This window comes from Bos grunniens, chromosome 3 (assembly GCF_055505025.1).
Source record: "Bos grunniens cultivar Pamir isolate PY7600 chromosome 3, Bosgru_T2T1.0, whole genome shotgun sequence".
Classification (NCBI taxonomy): Eukaryota; Metazoa; Chordata; class Mammalia; order Artiodactyla; family Bovidae; genus Bos; species Bos grunniens.
In genome coordinates, this window is record NC_141167.1 from 66,167,371 (window position 1) to 66,177,461 (window position 10,091).

The following is a 10,091-nucleotide window of genomic DNA, read 5'->3' on the forward strand; positions in this document are numbered from 1 at the left end:
TTTCTATAGAACCACTTCTCTCTTTTTAGGAGCTGATTATAAGGATGACGCAGCCAGCAAATCAGCAGGGCCCAAGTGTTAACTACTGTAAATCCCCTTGTTTTAGGTGTTTGTGCCTGAGCTAATGCATGAATGTATTTCTACCAGAAAAAAAAATGGCAATACCTGCAGTAATGATTTTGGTTCTTGGAAAATCCAAGTTGCCCAAGAAGTGGTAATAAATTCTTTAAAATATCCCCCCAGATTCGAATTTGCTTTATTTAAAAACCAAACGTATGTCCTCCAAAGGAGAATATGGTGTAAATTGGAAAACCAAACAGTATGTGAGACAGGGATGTGCATCACTCCACAGTGCCCAGCCCAAACGTCACTATCTCAGTGTGAAGCTCTCCCAGTTCTTTCGAAATTGCCTTTGGAATGAATCCAATGAGGAAAATGTGTACTTGAGTGACCACACATGAAAAACCTGACTGTGGATTTAAGATACTAGCTAAGTATCGCCACCCCAAAATCTCACATAACTTTGCAGAAGGGCATCCCACACGGTCATGGTCTCTGAATTTCTCTGCCCTCTAGCTCTGTTAAACAATTTATCTGCTTATAAGCAGCTCCCTCTCCCTCTCCTGAAAGCAACCGCTAATTCCAGACTCCTGCAGTCTCCTCAAGGGCTCAATCCTGCACCTCTCCCTCACAGCAGTTGACACTGCCTCCCTCCTTACTGGGAAAACTGAATTCATAGTCGTGACCTCATCCTCTAGCTCTCCATTCCACCATAGCCACCACAGTCTATTAATATGAGTGTGTCTATGGCCGCCCACATTGACCCTTTTCCTCTGGACTCAGAGAATGAAACAAGTTTTCCTTGAAGACTCCTCTCCCTCTTCTGGGACTTCATTAACCAGTTGAATGCTCTCTCACTTAAATCTCAAGTTAATCTCAAGTTAATGTCCTGTCTCCTTACGGTCTGTCTCCTTGTCAGCCCATAAACAATGTCAAGTTGTTCCCATCATATGAAAAAAATAAAAAAGTTCCCCTGATTCCATACCTCCCTTGTCCCTAAATCTCCCTCAACTGTGTCCCAGCCTCTCTCTCCCCCCATCATATCTCCTTCAAAACTTTTCAAAAGAGCAGTATTCATTCATTTTCACTCACAGCTCCACTATAACGTCTCCTTAACCCTTTTTCTACTGAAACTGCCCTGGGTTCAATAGTCACCTTTCTGTGTTTCACGGCTGCATTGAATTATGTTGAAGAATTACTTTCTTCTCAGCAAAACTCTAGCCTCCCTTGGCTTTAATTTTACCATCTTCTCTTGATGTTCTTCATTTCACTCTGACTAGCCCTTCTGTCCTGTGACATGGGCTCCTCTTCTTCTGCCTCCTCCGTCAGTGGTATTTCTTGACCAGCTGAGTACTAGTCCTCCTCAGCTCTTACATAATCTCTTCCACCCTTCAGACTTCAGCTATCACATGAAGGTGAGAGTGTTCTCTACCCCTACCCTGACTTCCCCCCTAGACTTCACTTAATACATATAACTGCTTCCTGAACAACTCTACTTGGATGTCCTGTTGACATCACAAACTGCATATCCAAAATGGCATTTCTCATCTTCTCCCAAATCCATCTCTTCCAGCTGATTCACTTTCAACAATGATATCACCCCAATCCTTTGAGGCACTCAGATTAGAAACTTGGGGTTCATCATGGACTGCCCCTTTCCCTTTCTACATTAATCAGATATTTCAGACTTAGCCAATTAAAATTGTATTGAACACCATAGCCTCTTTTCCATTTCTCTAGCTGCTCACTTATTTAAAGCCCTGGTGATCAGAAGTCAATCTACTTAACAGTCTCTATGTCTGTCTCCCTTTAGTTAAAACCATCTGCCTAAAAAAATCCACCCATATCTTTCCCTTCTTAAAAACCCTCTAAGGGCTTCTGCAGCCATAAGATATTGTCCAAGCTCCTCCACATTTTGCAATTTGCTTCCATGAGCTTGTCTTACTGACCTCTCCAGCTCATCCTCCACTTCTCCATTACTTGTATCTTATGGTCTAGAAACACCACACCACTTCACATATCCATGACTTGAACCCTAGAAGAAATATCTAGGATTTTTTCCCTAAGTTACCTTGATCTATAGATCAAACAACATTATTCACTGGGCTTTTTCAGATGACACACTGAAATTACTTCAGTTAAAGGGAATTTGTTGTAACATAAATGGGGAATAAGAGACAGGCTCATATAAAGACATCATAGAACCAGGCCTGCAGGAGAAATGGAAATCGTTCTAGACACAGGGAGCAGGGAATCCTTCAGTGCTACTCATAGAGTCTCCCGTCCAAAAGATGTGTCTATTGCTCATGACTCAATTGGCCTACATTATTGTGGCCCAACTTTTCAAAGAAGTTCTACTTTCCCACTTTGGGCACAAATGACTTGTTTACTGTCACCATATTATGGCTTCTTTCTATTCTTCTTTCTAACTCATGTTGCTCATTGCCTTTTCTCTGTACATCATTCTGCTTTTACCACCCTCCTGCCTTATTTTCTTAAAAAAAAAAAGTTATTTAATTACTTTTTGGTTGCACTGGGTCTTCGTTGCTACATGTGGACTTTCTCTAGTTGTGGCAAGCAGGGGCTACTCTTCCTTGCAGCACAGGGGCTTCTCATTATGGTAATTCCCCTTGTTGCAGAGCACAGGCTCTAGGCAAGTGGGCTTCAGTAGTTGCAGCACATGGGCTTAGTTGCTCTGCAACATATAAAATCTTCCCAAACCATGGTTCACAAACCCAGGATCGAATCCATGTCCCCAGCATTAGCAGGCAGATTCCTATCCACTGCACCACCAGGGAAGTCCTCTTATTTTCTATATGACTAGAATTTAAACTTCTGATTGGTTGGCCAGATGCCATCTGTATAGATGCCATACATACTTCTCTGGACAGCCCATTTTGAGTGACATGTCCTTTCCTGAGTGTGAGAGTCATGAAGAAAACTTGTGAAGATTTCTGAAGAAGTCACCACCAAGAAAACTGAGAATGTAAGTGCACCCTGAGACCTCTCAACAGGAGGTAATACAACTGGAAGAGACTCTCCATGACTTATAAGTTCACTTTCTAAATGCTTACAAACACATCATCATAATAACATTCACCATTTATTAAGCAACTACTATGCACCAAATGCTTTACATATATTGGTTTTAATTCTTACAAAAAAAAAAAAACACTGAAATACAGTAACCACTAACACCTTGCTGAGAATCAGCAAAGATAATTAGCATGTTCAAGTTTGCACAAATAACCTAATATATGGTAAAAACAATTTGAATCCAAAAATGTGTGGCTCCAAGGCTAATGTCATTTCCTCTGTACCTGGCTTTATCTAGACTGTATTCCTCCAGTCTCACAACTCTAATTTATTACAGATCACTCTGTAATACTGTTGTTGTTCAGTCACTCAATAGTGTCTGACCCTTTGTGACCCCAAGGACTGCAGCATGCCAGGCTTCCCTGTCCTTCACCATCTCCCAGAGCTTGCTCAAACTCAAGTTCTTTGAGTCACTATGCCATCCAACCATCTCATCTTCTGTCATCCCCTTCTCCTCCTGCCTTCTATCTTTCCCATCATCTTTTATTATAGATGCTGGGGAAGATACTATATTATTATTAGATCCCAGCATCTAATTTATTACAAATCACTCTGTAATTCTAACCGCTTTACAGCTGTCCTCAGCCACGTCTTTGAACAATACTAGAATAAAGTTGCATCTTTTGACACGTGATAACTCAGTCTCACTGTCTAATGGATGTAAGAACTCCCTCTCCAAAATTCTGTCTGGTATCATGCTCAATCAAAATTGATCAAAGTTGAAAACTGACAGTATGATGTCCTCATTAGTCCAGTTCTTCTCTCACTGAGAAGATGGCTTCAGTGTAGAAATTTCCCAGTAGCATTTTTCTTTAGAATGTGGCTGTACTTTAAATATACAAATATGCTCACATCTAAGTCTCTTTAAAAAGAGAAAAATGAGTGTCAAGAGTTAAATTCTGTTGGCTCAGTAAGGAGGATGGAAGAGTTTATATTTTTAATAAATGTATATAAAATAGAAATGCACATTTGAACACAGCAGCAAAAAATTGTACTATAGTAGAAATGCAAATATTCCCTTCTTTTTTCTATGTGGAGTTTTTAAAACTGAAAAGTGAAAGACCATGAACAATTATGCACACCCGGGCTTAGCCCGGTTCAAATACCATTCAGAGGTGCTGAGTGGAAAGGAACCCATCCTGAAATCAGAAGGCTATACAACCAAACATGATTGCCAACATTTTATTTCCACTTTTCAAATTGTGTTTATTTCCACAGCTGCTTCCTTCTATTAGAGGTAAGGGCAATCACATCTCTGCTTTTAAAGTGATATTACAAAAGAAAAATGGTCAAAGTTTGCAAATTCCTTTTGGAATTCTCAATGGAAACCAATCTCTATTTACCTTGTCCCGTAGCTGGCATCCCCCGAATTACTACCTGGGAATAGTAGCTTACAAATTTTTATATTAAGTAACTGTAAAGCATTAGTACTGAAGCAAAGTACCATTATTTTGACATACTCTAATTTGAAAAGGGTAAATCAATTTAAACTATTTTTGTTTAAAATCAGCTCCTTAGGCTGTATACTCATAGTGGTTGCCAAGTTTCAACCCAATGTGAATGTTAAGGTCTATGTTATTAACCCTTGAAAAATGAGCTCTATCATGGAAACAATGACAGACCTGGGGACTACCAGGTGCAGGGGCTGAAGCTGACAGTCAGTCAAGCAAGAGTAATGCCTGCTTCCTTCATATGCAAATCACATAATATGTGCTTACCTTTAAAGGGCAATGTCAGATTATTGTGAAAGTGCTTAGATATAAATACCTTTTTTAAAGAAACTAAATTCATTTATATTGAACTCTCTATGGCTGACATACCATGATAAATCACCTCATTACTCAGGAAGCCACAAATATGGCTATTAAGGATGAGTGTGATTGCAAATGAGACCACTGGAATTCTATTGTGGCTTGCAATGACCCTCAGTAAAAAGATACCTGTAGGTCACAGCAATAGTTTCTCTTGGAATTATCTTGAAATAGTGAGCGCCTTGTACCCCACACTCACAATGTTATCCAAACAAGTTTTCTAGGGCTTGGCTTTTGCTTCTTAAAATGAAGCTATTGGGATATATTTTTTCTAAGCAGTATCTCTGAATTAAACAACTATAAGCCTTCTTTTAAACATGTTGCAAGAGATTAAGAAATACAAATTGATGAATTTATACGCTGAGAGGGGTCACAAAGTAGCCTTCTAGGATGTTAAGGAGTGTGTGTGTGTGTGTGTGTGGAGCTGTACACCTCAGATTTGTATACTTTATTTTATATAAATTATTTCACAGTTTTCAGAAAGTTAAAAATCAAAGGCAAATACATTCTGACATCACTAAGTCATTTTTAAGGGATTGCCTAAAATGAGAATTGCTAATGCAAACTCTAAGCACATGTGCGTGCATGAATGCTTGCTCAGTTGTGTCTCACTCATTGCAACCCTAGGGACAGTAGCCTGCCAGGCTCCTCTGTCCATCGAATTCTCCAGGCAAGAATACCCGAGTGGGTTGCCGTTTCCTCCACCAGGGGATATTCCCAACCCAGTGATCGAATTTGCATCTCCTCTTTCTCCTGCATTGGCCACTGGATTATTCACCAATGAGCCACCTGGAAACTCTAAGTACCATTTCCCAAAATGGAAATCCATGTCCTGCTTTCTAGCCCTTGCCTCCCAAGTCTTTTCTTATATTCTTCAAATGTAAAAATGTCAAGGTAAAATTCTTTCTGGTGTGGAGTTACTATTCAACTCTAAAAATAAATATTCATGTTAAAGTGAGATTTCAAAAAATTAGAATAGAGTGTCTGTATAGAGTGGAAGTAAGATGAGAAGTTGCTCAAACAGTTGGCTGAAAATAAAGGACAGAAAGAAGGGGAAAAGCAAAATGTTCTGAAGGGTATAGAGAGCAGGAGATCAACTATCCCTGGCTTTTCTGTTCTCAGGAGTCCCCACAGCCTTCTTGATCCTCAGTTCATCATCTGCCACTATTCATAATCTTATAACCTGTGCTTCTCATATCTACCTCACCCCTTAGCTGCTCCATCACCAGGTGTAGGACAAAAGGCACTGAGGGGCCCCCAGCTGTGCTATCTGCCCAGGGACATGGGTGTGTACCAATTGTTCAGACTCCTGTTTTAAAAAATCAAATCATCCATTTATTTTCAGTTTATTTTCAAGTTGGAAATTTTTATGGCCCTAAGTAAAGAAAACCCAAAGTATTTTCAATATCTGTATTTATGCAGCATGTAGACACCTGAGTATATGGTAAATGTAGTTTCAATAGCACATGTCATTCCTTATTTAATTCATCTAGCCTTACAGAGTTGGTAAGAATGAATGCAACAATAATAATATTTCATTTAGTTCCACTGGCATTTCTCACGATGTACATTAAAAAGATGTAATATATATTATGAATGTGAGAGCAGGTAGATACACAGACATGCATTTTATTCCAAGGAACATTAATAGAATGATAAATTCCATGTATTAAATCTACAAGAACCAAAATACTCTGAGTTAAGACATCTGTACAGAATAAGGTGCCAAATGAAATGTCACAATCAAATAAAACATCCCTTTATGAGAATCAAAAGCTTTTTTTAGAGCTAAAAGGAACCTTTGAAATCATCTAGTAAAACTTACTCATTGACAGACATCCTACCTGAGCTTAAGAAAAATTAAATGACTTAAATAAGGTCACAGCTAGCTAGCAGAAAAGCCAGGACTAGAAACTCTCTTCTCCAGGTACAATGCTCTTTCCATTCGCAGAAACTTCTCATGAAACAAAAATACGCAAGGGCTTACCATTCATGTGCTCACTTCAGTGTGTGCATGGATGGTCTTTGTGACGCATGCGCACATTGTATCACACTGTAGCTAATTCAGTCCACCTCTCTTCTCAGAGTGAGTCTGGAACCAAACCGCAGTCTTCATAGTACAAACCAACCCAGGGATCCTATGGGCATGCGGATGTTGGTGATGGAGCCAAATATTGGCCATTGGACTTCCCTGGTGGCTCAGACGGTGAAGCTTCTGCTTACAATGCAGGAAACCTGGGTTCAATCCCTGGGTCAGGAAGATCTCCTGGAGAAGGAAATGGCAACCCACTCCAGTATTCTTGCCTGGAAAATCCCATGGACGGAGAAGCCTGGTAGGGTACAGTCCATGGGGTTGCAAAGAGTCGGACACAACTGAGCAACTTCACTTTCACTTTCGTATTCTATACAGATAATCACACAGCACCCACTTCAAACAGACAAAATCAAAATAAAATCTATTTAATATAGTACCTCTGTCCTAACTAGACCAAACTAACCTGAAAGCTGAAAGAGAAGTATCACAGATCAGGATGTCTCAACTCAGAGCTCAAGACAAGGGCAGACAGATGCCTGGTCAGTGAGGACTATGAGGGAGGGACCGTTTCAAGTTTCCAAAGCACGTGGGTGAACCCCCATCAAGCTATGGTCACAAAAGGAGCTCCAAACTGAATCATGGGTTTAAAAGTTCTTTGAAGTCTAATCTCTGAAAAGAATATGAGTATCAAAACTGCCATATTTCAGCAAATGTCTGACATGAGATTACCAAAGACTCATGCTGAAGGCCAGGGAGAACGTTAAAATAAACATTCAGCATCACTCCTGCCCAATTTGCTGTTGAGAAATTGAGTCATGCAAACCCCAGTTGACCTTCTGTCCAGCAACTCAAAAGTCAGAATATGTGCCTATATCTCTGCTGAAATGTTGTTTGAGCTGAAGTGCAAGGGAGCAAACTCCAGCTTAGACAATGCATCCTTAAAGCAGTTCTTAATACAAGGACAGTGAAATCCAACAGTAGGAGCAGGTTGCTAGCTAATACACATGATTATAGGATTTAGCATAAATGATTGAGTTTTGAAGATTATCAAGGATGCAAAAAAGACCATACACAAGGCTAACACAGGACAGGTTACTTTTTGTTTTTTGTAAAAATGTATAGCTGGAAACCACTAGCAACACTGCCTTGGATACTAGTAAAATTCCTGTAGAGTGTTTTATAAAGGTAATGAACTTGTATGTGCCTCACTGAACAGGCCTGCTAGTAAATCTTCCCTAGAACACGGGACAAGATTACTGGGGTGTTTTGTGAGTGATCTGAGCTTTTTCTGTAGCAGAGTCAGGAATTTTAATTGCTGGCCCCTAAAATTATGATTTTCACTAAGTAAAATAGAAAGCAACTCAGTACATATTCCACATCATCAATTTTTAATCTACCTTATTTTTAAAAGATTTCTCTTGTTAGAAGTAGATTTGGGGGAAAGGAGTAAAGAAGAACTCTCAAATGACAAATGTCCAGCCATGACAACCCAATCAGAAACAAATTAAATGTCCATCTCTGTCACAGCTGGCAACCCCAGCCTGGCCTGGGGGAAATCCTCCATGTAGTTCAGAACAAATGTATTGGAGGCTAATCAAAATTTAATGAATCCCTCAGGAAAATAGCTTCCTTTGTCCACATCTATAAGAATTATACTCAGTTTGAGGGAGGTATCTACCAGTTGTTTTCTGGTATAGAAACTGTTTCGTAAAGAACAGAACTGGACGCCTCTAGGATGATACTTTGGCCAAGTCTATTATTCAAAGCTATGTCTTCATTCACCAAAGTGTCAAGGTGATGCATTTGTTGATCTGTCTCACAATTTATTTTATTACCAACATGTAGAGATTGAGACAACCAGAGGAGGAAGTTGGACAGAGCAAAGGAAAGAGAAGTGATTTTTGACTTCCAGACAAAGCCTGTCTGTGACTAGTTGGTCTGATTAGCACCGCCAGTTTCTTTTGTCTAAATGGATGAAAGGAAAAAACAAAAGAGAGGGTCTGATAAGAGTGAGTCTGGGACATTAATTTAACCCAAGGAAAGCCAGGGACATGAGAAGGGCAAAGAAATAAGAAAAATGCACTGAGAGTTATCATCAACATGAACCAGATTTGTCCTGAATCCTGATACTTTTCAGAACCTTTCACTGCTGGAACAGTGGGTGTTAGTCGTTCAGTCATGTCAGACTCTGCAACCGCATGGACCGTAGCCTGCCAGGCTCCTCTGTCCATGGAATTTTCCAGGCAAGACTACTTGACCATGTTGCCATTTCCTTCTCCAGGGGATCTTTCCAATCCACCTGGGTCTCCCATATTGCAGACAGATCCTTTACCACCTGAGCCACCAGGGAAGCCCCTACTTCCCTGCTTCCCTACTGGAAAACAAGTTCTTTCAATCAGAATAAAAACTATCATAATTGTATCAGGTATTTCTTAGCTAAACACCAGACACTTGACACACTTTAAATCTCATGATCACCTGGCAAGGAAGAAGGTATTATCTCATTTTGTAAATGAGGAAACTGAGCTTCAGAGAGGTTCAAAGCTTGCTGACAGCCAACCACAGAGCTGTTAAGTCATAAACCCAAACTCAAACTCAGAGCCTGAGCTGTTCGGCTTTCCCACACTAGAATCCATTCCTCTTCTCTCTCTGGTCTACTTGATAGTTTTCTCTCTCAAGAAAATCCTATTGCTTATTGTTTCATATTTAAGGTAAATGAAAAAAAGCTACCTCAAACCAAAAGCATTCCTACTCCAAACCATGTAATCAGCAAGATAGGTAAAAATCACTTGGCTTTCTTACTTTGCAGATTATATTATTAGTCAAAGCAAATTAGTCCAAGGCACGTGGAAGCAAAGAGTAGTGCAGGGCTACACTCCTCTCATGTATATTCAGCCTTTGCCCCAAGACTTATTGTTCTCACCTTTCTTAGCAGATGGAAGGGTGCTGGGTTCCAACATCACTTTAAGGTTTACAGCCCCTGGACGGACTCAGATAAAAATGAGGCAGCATCCATATGGTTCCGTTTTTTGTTTTTGTTTTTTTTAAACAAAGCATACTACACACATCTAATTAAAGTATATAAATTA

General features: G+C 39.8%; 1 long non-coding RNA gene across 8 annotated transcripts in view; it reads right to left on the minus strand.

Annotated features, from left to right (window-relative positions):
* Positions 1-7,587, minus strand: part of LOC147375741 (uncharacterized) — a 629,781-nt gene extending 622,194 nt beyond the window's left edge. For 6 of the 8 annotated variants that reach the window (XR_015160409.1, XR_015160408.1, XR_015160415.1 and 3 more), the window contains exon 1: positions 6,955-7,587. This is a non-coding gene — a long non-coding RNA (uncharacterized LOC147375741). The remainder of the gene's footprint in view (positions 1-6,954) is intronic. The other 2 variants (XR_015160413.1, XR_015160414.1) reach the window with 2 other exon arrangements.
* Between the last annotated feature and the right edge of the window lie 2,504 nt (positions 7,588-10,091).